This window comes from Acinonyx jubatus, chromosome D4 (assembly GCF_027475565.1).
Source record: "Acinonyx jubatus isolate Ajub_Pintada_27869175 chromosome D4, VMU_Ajub_asm_v1.0, whole genome shotgun sequence".
NCBI classification, from domain to species: Eukaryota; Metazoa; Chordata; class Mammalia; order Carnivora; family Felidae; genus Acinonyx; species Acinonyx jubatus.
This window is the reverse complement of record NC_069391.1, coordinates 90,961,879-90,970,250: the sequence shown is the minus strand read 5'-3', so window position 1 is coordinate 90,970,250 and position 8,372 is coordinate 90,961,879. Positions and strand designations below refer to the sequence as shown.

The 8,372-nt window shown below is 39.1% G+C and overlaps 1 long non-coding RNA gene across 1 annotated transcript; it reads left to right on the top strand.

The window, feature by feature from the left end:
- The first annotated feature begins 601 nt into the window (after nucleotides 1-601).
- On the top strand, nucleotides 602-2,671 carry LOC128312265 (uncharacterized). Its single transcript, XR_008291349.1, has 2 exons — nucleotides 602-1,221; nucleotides 1,947-2,671. It is a non-coding gene; the product is annotated as an uncharacterized LOC128312265 (long non-coding RNA).
- Nucleotides 2,672-8,372: the final 5,701 nt, after the last annotated feature.

Genomic DNA, 8,372 nt, shown 5'->3' with positions numbered 1-8,372 from the left:
ATATGCTCGTGTTCTTTCGGATTCCGGACCTCTGTGGATCCCCTCTCGGGGTAAGGTGAAGCCTTACCATGGCATGGTGGAGACCCGTAGGATATCTTCCAATGAATCAAGACTTCCGGAGAATGACTGAGTGAGCGGCCACCGCCCCTCTTTTTCAAGATGGAGGAAGCCTCTTCACGGACTCCTCATCCTGAAGCCAGTCCACAAATGCAAGTCTTTGCCCCTCATATAACATGGGGAAGCCTTAAATGCCTGTCTAACCAGGCCGGCATCCTCTTATAACACAATGATATTATATATACACCCCTGATTCACATTTGATGGCCATGATTTCTGTCATTAACAAAAATTCGATGTGTGTAACCCTGATTCTTCTCCTTGCCCTCATTTGTCCAGGCCAAGCTCAATATTCATATTGGGCTCATCTCCTTAAGCCATCTATATTTGATACCTTAACACTCCTAGCCTGAGATATTCCTATTAGCAATAATGACAGAGTTCATGGAAGGAGCCAGTCTTAACCCGCCCTTCCAAACGGAACAGAAACATTAGCTTTATATGCCAAGACCGCAGTGATGGCTTACTTCAGCGCCTCCAGCAATTTATCTGCTTGTCTTAAAAATCAACTGGCTTTTGCATGTACAGCCCAAACCCTCTACAAGGCCAATTTTACTTTTTTTCTCAGCCATAAGCTTTGATATATTTAAAAAAAAGGCATATCTCACATTCCTGTTATAGCTTGCGCTAGTCTCAAATATTCAGACAACCCCTGGAATAATATTCCTTGGACAACCTGTTATGGAGAGACTGAGCATAACCTTCACTGGGGTAATTGGACTATTATTGACAGGGGTCCTAGAGGACATCTTGAAACAAAATATTCAAAAAAGACCATATCCTTTGACCAGGTTAGTAGGGAGAGTATTTTTTGGAAAGATGGAGGTTTGTCTGGACCTACAATTTCTGCACATAAAGGGAAATTAAAAGGACGTTGGCTTGTTAACCTTTGGAAGCTAGGTCTTCCCTTCTTCATTTGTACGATTAGCCACGGTGAAATTTATGTAAATCAGCATACTAACCTAACTTGGGCCTCCCTGCACAACAATCAATTAGCATGGACCACTAGTTGTGTCCCTTCTCCCTATGTTTTCTTTGCTACCTCCACTTTACAGATCCAACAACTATCATAGCTCTACCTCCCAGAGTTGGTTTATATCCTGCGTAAGTACTGATAACATCACCCAATTAAATATCTCCTCCTTATTAGTAGTTAGCATGTCTCAGCCTGGGTTCCTGTTAATAGCTCTAGAACCCTATATACATCTATCAGGAGTTAGGTGCGTTTTCCAAGCCTGTTTAACACTGGCATTCTGCTGTAAGGCAAAAAAGATTTGCTGGCCTACTGATCATGGGCATCCTAGCAGCAGTAGGTGTTATCGCCTCTGCCACTGTAGCTGGAGTCATCCTGCATCATACTATCCAGACAGCCCATGTCCTTAATAAATATGGTCCACACTACCAAAGAATTTATAAGCCAGACTTCCATTGATAAACAAGTTTCAGCCTGCCTCGAAGCTCTTGAGGCTGCAGTGGAATTTATTGGAAAGCAACAGGAAGGCTTGTTCCTCCACTCTAAACTGCCCTGTGACCCTAACTACCAGCATATCTGCATGACTGGCATTCCTTATAATCACCCCTAGGCTTGGGATGCTGTCCAGGCACACCTTTGCAGTGTCTTTTCTTCCTAACTTTCTGACAATACAGAAAATTTAGATACGACATTGTGCCAACAGCTACAATATGTAGAAGATCAGCTTAAAAATGGGCTGATTCCTGGGAAATGTGGCACAACGTAAATCCTTTCTCACAGCTAGCACCCATCTCAAATTCCGGATAACTCTGGAAAGTGGAATGCTTTTACTGTGTCTCTTTTTATGTCTTTGCAGAATCACCCTCCAAGCCATCCAAAAGCAAAAGAAGGACCAGGAGCTTGTCATGATGGTCCTCAAACACAAAACTAAAAGAACCAAGAAAAACAAAAAGGGGGCACTGTGGAGAATAAGCTTAGGAATTCCCTGAGTCTGCACTGATGGGTTAACAAGGCATAAAGAATTACAAAGCCATAGGATGCTCACATCCACGCTTGGGAAACAGGATTGCCCCCAGAATAGAGGAGGGGGGGGCGCAAAGGCCCCCAATACAAAGGCATATGAGGTAAGCAAGCTTAGGTATTCAGGGCAAAAGTGCCCCCCAATTTAGTACTATAGCAGAAAGCTGCTTTCACAGGAAGGAAGGACCAAATTAGGCAAACAGGTAAATAGGGCTATAGACCACTGCACTGTAGATGAAACTGCAGAGCAGAGCTGATTAGCAAAAGAAAAGGTGTGTTGTTAACCCTGAGGTTACTTGCTGTGTCTTATCCCCTAGGCTGGCTAAGATAAACAGGGCACCTCCTGTCTGCTGTTAACAACCATCTGCCTGGTGCCAGGATTGTTTTATATTGACCCAAACCCCAACCGTATATCCTCAAAACCCCCTTTCCCTCATGCCCATGAGTTCATGTTTACCAATTTATTGTCTCTTTGTGCACTCCCCATCACGTTTGTAAGCCTTCTGATTTTAATAAATATGGGGTAAGTACCCTTACTTGGGGGTCTTGTCTTTTCCCGGACATTAGCCGTCTCTCGCTTTTAATCCTGCATCTGCTCTCTTGCTGGCCAAGGGAGAACTTTAGACTTAGAGTCTACAGCACGAGATAATTAAAATATGTATTTCAAAATACTTAAAAGATAAAAAGGCAATAGAATATGGAGGAAACACAGAAATATGGCAGAAATCCTATGTTGTGAGTAGTTACAATTACTGTAAGTGGACTAAAACATCAATCTAAGGCTGTTTTCTGCCAAATGTGAAATAGAATCATAAAATCAAAAAATCATTGGTTTACATTATAACAGCTGGCATGGAGATTAGAACAAAAGTAGTAAAAATGTAGTAAAATCAATTAACATCTACAAAAACTAGTCAAAGGACACATTAAAAAGATAAAATATATACATAAAACGGGGAGTAAAACTTCAGTGCTTTTAAAATGTATTTAAGCTTAAGTGATCATCAACTTAATCTAGACTGCTAATCATATAGGATCTATATGAACCCCATGGTAACCACAAATCTAAATCTATACTAGATGCCCAATAAAAACAAATCCAAGCATAATGCTAAAAGCAGGAAAGCAGAAGAAAGGAACAGAGAACTACAACACACACACACACACACACACAATTTCAATGGCAGTAAGTACATACCTATCAATAATTAAATGGAAATGGATTACATGCCACATGCTCCAATCAAGACTTACAGTGACTAAATGGATAGAAAAGACTCATCTACATGCTACCTAAAAGAGAGTCACTACAGACCTAAAGACACATACCGAAAGCAAAAGGATGGAAAAAAGATATTCCATGGAAGTGGGGGAAAAACCCATGGTAGCAATGCTTATTTATCAGACAAGGTAGACATTATAACAAAGATGGTAGCAAGAAACAGAGAAGGGAATTAACCACGTAATGAAAGAGGTCAAACTAAATGATACAACAATTATAAATACTTATCCACCCAAAATAAGAGCATCTAAATACATAAAGTAAATACTAACAGACATAGAGAAATTGACAGTAAAATAATAGGAAAATTTAACACGAATGGATAGATCAGACAGAAAATAAGGAAACAGTGGCCACAAGTTACATATTAGAACAGAGGGGCTTAACAGATAATACATATACACATTCCATCCCCCCAAAACACAATATACATTCAAGTGCATATGAAACCTTATCCAGGATCATGTTAAGCCTCAAAACAAGTCTCAAATTTAAGGTTAGCATTGTATCAGGAAGCATCTTTTCAGACCACAATGATATGAAACTGCAATTCAATCATAAGGAAAAAAAATAGGAAAAACACAAACACATGGAGACTAAACAACATGCTACCAAACAACTAATGGGTCAGTGAAGAAATCAAAGAGCAAATTTCAATATACATGGAGACACTTGAAAACACGATGGTCCAAAATCTTTGGAACATAGCAAAAGTAGTTATAAGAGGGAAGTTTAGAGTGATACAGGCCTACCTCAAGAAACAAAAATCTTGGGAGGCTAGGAAGGCAGAGCAGCATGGAAGTTCTCTGCCTCTCTTGTCTCTGAAATACAACTAGGTCAGCACCAAACCATTGTGCACACCTATAAAATTGGTCTGAGGATTATCTGCATAACTTGACAGGTACATGGCACAGAGGTGAAGTGGAGGAGAAAGAAGCCACAGAGGGTAGGGACCTGTTTTTGCAGAGAGAGGACAGAGAAAGGGGGTAGAGTACAGGAAAAGCATTCCCAGGGAAAGTAGGTGGAGAGAAAGAGAGTGGAAACACCCACAAGTGAACAAGAAAGGGAGATAGGAGAGGGTTTCAATACCATTAGCACTCTATAAACAGGGGAAGGCAGAGTCAGAAATTCTGCAGCTCAATACCTGGCGGTGCTCTGGTGGGAAGGATGAATCCTCCAGGAGCAGGCAGCGAGGTCTGAGGGGTCCACAAGCCACATGGGGAGAAGCAGTTCCCATGCTAGAAGGGCATTTTGTAGAGGCTGTATGGCCTTTCCCATAGGCAGAGGACCCAGAGGATGCAGAATTGAATACAAGAGAAGCTAATGTCTGGGAGGAGACAAGAGCCCCAAACAGGTTTCACCCCCATATTTATTGATCTCTCAAGATCTTACTGCGTGAATGTGAAGAAAACAGATAGTAATCATTAACCTGTGTAAGAAGCAGAACAGCAAAGAAACCCAAAGGCCAGAGAAGGAGAGAAATAATAAAGATTAGAACAGAAATAAAGAATATAGAATTAAAAAACCCAGTAAAACACATCAATGAAACCAAGAGCTCAGTTTTTTTTTAAAATAAAATTGATGACCCCCTAACCAAACTTCTCAAAAAAAAGAGAGGAACCAAATAGATAAAATGATGAATGAAATTGGACATATCACAATGAACCCCTGAGAAATACAAACAATTATCAGAAAATACTATGAAAAATTATATGCCAACCAACTGGACAACTTGGAAGAAATGGAAAAATTCCTAGACACTTACACACTACCAAAACTCAAATGGGAAGAAATAGAAAATTTGAACAGACCATAACCAGTGAAGAAATTAAATCCGTTCTCAAAAATCTCCCAACAAATAAGAGTCTAGGACCAGATGGCTTCCCTGGGGAATTCTACCAGACATTTACTGCAGAGTTAATACCTATCCTTCTCAAGCTGTACCAAAAAATAGAAATGGAAGGAAAGCTTCTGGATTCTTTCTATGAAGCCAGTGTTACTTTAATTCCCAAACCAGACAGAGACACCACTAAAAAGGAGAATTGCAGGCCAATATCCCTGATGAACATGGATGTGAAAATTCCCAGTGACATACTAGCAAATCGAATTCAACAGCATATAAAAAGAATTACTAACCATGATCAAGTGAGATTCATTCCTGGGCTGCAGAGCTGGTTCAACATTTGCAAATCAATCAGTGTGATATATCACGTTAATAGAAGAAAGGATAAGAAACATATGAACCTGTCAATAGATGCATAAAAATCATTTGATAAAATACAGCATCATTTCTTAATAAAAACTCTTAAGAAAGTCAGTATAGAAGGAACATACCTTAACATCAAAAAAGCCATACATGAAAAGTCCACAGCTATTATCTCCTCAATGGAGAAAAACTAAGAGCTTTCCTCCTGAGATCAGGAACACGACCGGGATGTCCACTCTCACCAGTGTTGTTTAACATAGTGTTAGAAGTCCTAGCATCAGAATTCAGACAACAAAATGAAATCAAAGGTATCAAAATCGACAAAGAAGTCAAACTTTAACTTTTCGCAGATGACAAAATACTCTACATGGAAAACCTGACTCCACCAAAAAGCTGCTAGAACTGATCCATGAATTCAGCAAAACCCTAGGGTACAAAATCAATGTACAGATATCGGTTGTGTTTCTATGCACCCATAATGAAGCAACAGAAAGAGAAAGCAAACCTAACCAACCAAATAATAATAAACCTAACGAAAGATGTAAAAGATCTCTATACTGAAAACTATAGAAAACTTGCGAGAAAATTGAAGAAGACACAAAGAAATGGAAAAACATTCCATGCTCACGGATTGGAAGAACAAATATTGTTAAAATGTCAATACTAACCAAAGCACTCTACACATTCACTGCAATGCCAATTGCACCAGCTATCTTCTCAAAGCTAGAACAAACAATCTTAAAATTTGTATGGAAACACAAAAGACCCCAAATAGCCAGAGTAATATTGAAAGAGAAAACCAAAGTGGGAGGCATCACAATCCCAGACTTTAGCCTCTACTACAAACTGTAATCATCAAGATAGTATGATATTGGCACAAAAACAAACACATAGACCAATGGAATAGAATAGAGAACCAAGAATTGGACCCACAAATGTCTGGCCAACTAATCTTTAACAAAGCAGGAAAGAGTATCCATTGGAAAACAGACAGTCTCTTTAGCAAATGGTGCTGGGAGAACTGGATAGCAACATACAGAATAATGATACTGGACCACTTTCTTACACCGTACGCAAAAACTCAAAATGGATGAAAGACCTAAATGTGAGCCAGGAAGCCATCAAAACCCCAGGAAACAACCTCTTTGACCTCAGCCACAGCAATTTCTTGCTTGACACATCTCCAAAGGCAAGGGAATTAAAAGCAAAAATGAACTATTGGGACATCATCAAGACAAAAACCTTCTGCACAGCAAAGGAAACAATCAACAAAACTAAAAGGCAACTGACAGGATGGGAAAAGATACTTGCAAATGACATCAAAATCTATAGAGAACTTACCAGATTCAACACCTGAAAAACAAATACTTCAGTGAAGAAATGGGTAGAAGACATGAATAGACACTTTTCCAAAGAAGACATCCAGATGGCCACGAAAAGATGCTCAACATCACATCATCAGGGAAATACAAATCAAAACCAGCATGAGATACCACCACATATCTGTCAGAATGGCTAAAATTAACAACTCAGGAATGAACAGATGCTCATGGGGATGTGGAGAAATGGGAACCCTCTTGCACTGTTGGTGGGAATGCAAACTGGTGCAGCCACTCTGGAAACAGTATGGAGGTTCTTCAAAAATTAAGAATAGAATTATCCTATGACCCAGCAATAGCACTACTAGGAGTTTATTCAAAGGATGCAGGAGTGCTGATTCACAGGGGCACATGTACTCCATTGTTTATAGCAGCACTATCAACGATAATCAAAGTATGGAAAGAGCCCAAATGTCCATCAACTGAAGAATGGCTAAGAAGATGTGATTTATATGTACAACAGAATACTACTTGACAATGAGAAAGAATGCAGTCTTGCCATTAGCAACAACGTGGATGGAACTGGAGGGTATTATGGTAAGTGAAATAAGTCAGTCAGAGAGAGATATCATATATTTTCACTCATATATGGAATTTGAGAAACTTAACAGAAGACCATGGGGGAAGGGAAGGGGAAAATCGTTTCAAACAGAGAGGGAGGTAAACCATAAGAGACTCTTAAATACAGAGAACAAACTGAGGGTTGATGGGGGGGGGGCAAGGGAGAGGGGGAAATGGGTGATGGACATTGAGGAGGCCACTTGTTGAGATGGGCACTGGTTGTTGTATGTAAACAATTAATCATGGGAATCTACTCCTGAAGCCGAGAGCATACACTATATGTTAGGTAACTTGACAATAAATTGTATTAAAAAAAAAAAAAAAGTATTGCCCTGGAGGCGCTGATTAATTGTAAAATTTTTTAAAAATTCTAAAAATATTAGAAATGGATATGTTTGTTGTAATTTCCAAACAGTACCTTCTCCCTTAGAAACCTAAGCATTAGAATTAGCAAATCAGCATGATTTGAAAATAATATTGGAAGTCAGTGTAACATATTGAGATCAGTGTAATAATAATTAGAAAATATGATAGGAAAATTATCCCATTTGCCACAACACTGGCAACTATGATACCTTGGAATAATCTAAAATGAAAAAAAACTTTATGAAGAAAAAACACAGCTTTTCTAAAGGAATAAAGAATAGAGAGATAACCCATGTTCATGATAGAAGAATTACTACTTTTAAGAGGCCATATATTGAAAGCAATACTGATAAAATTGCTACCGTTTAAAAAATAGAATGTAAAAAGATGATTATCTGATTTATATGCATCTGTACAAGAGTAGTCAAGACAATCTTGCAGAAACAAAAAGGCAGAGGAAGGGGTAGA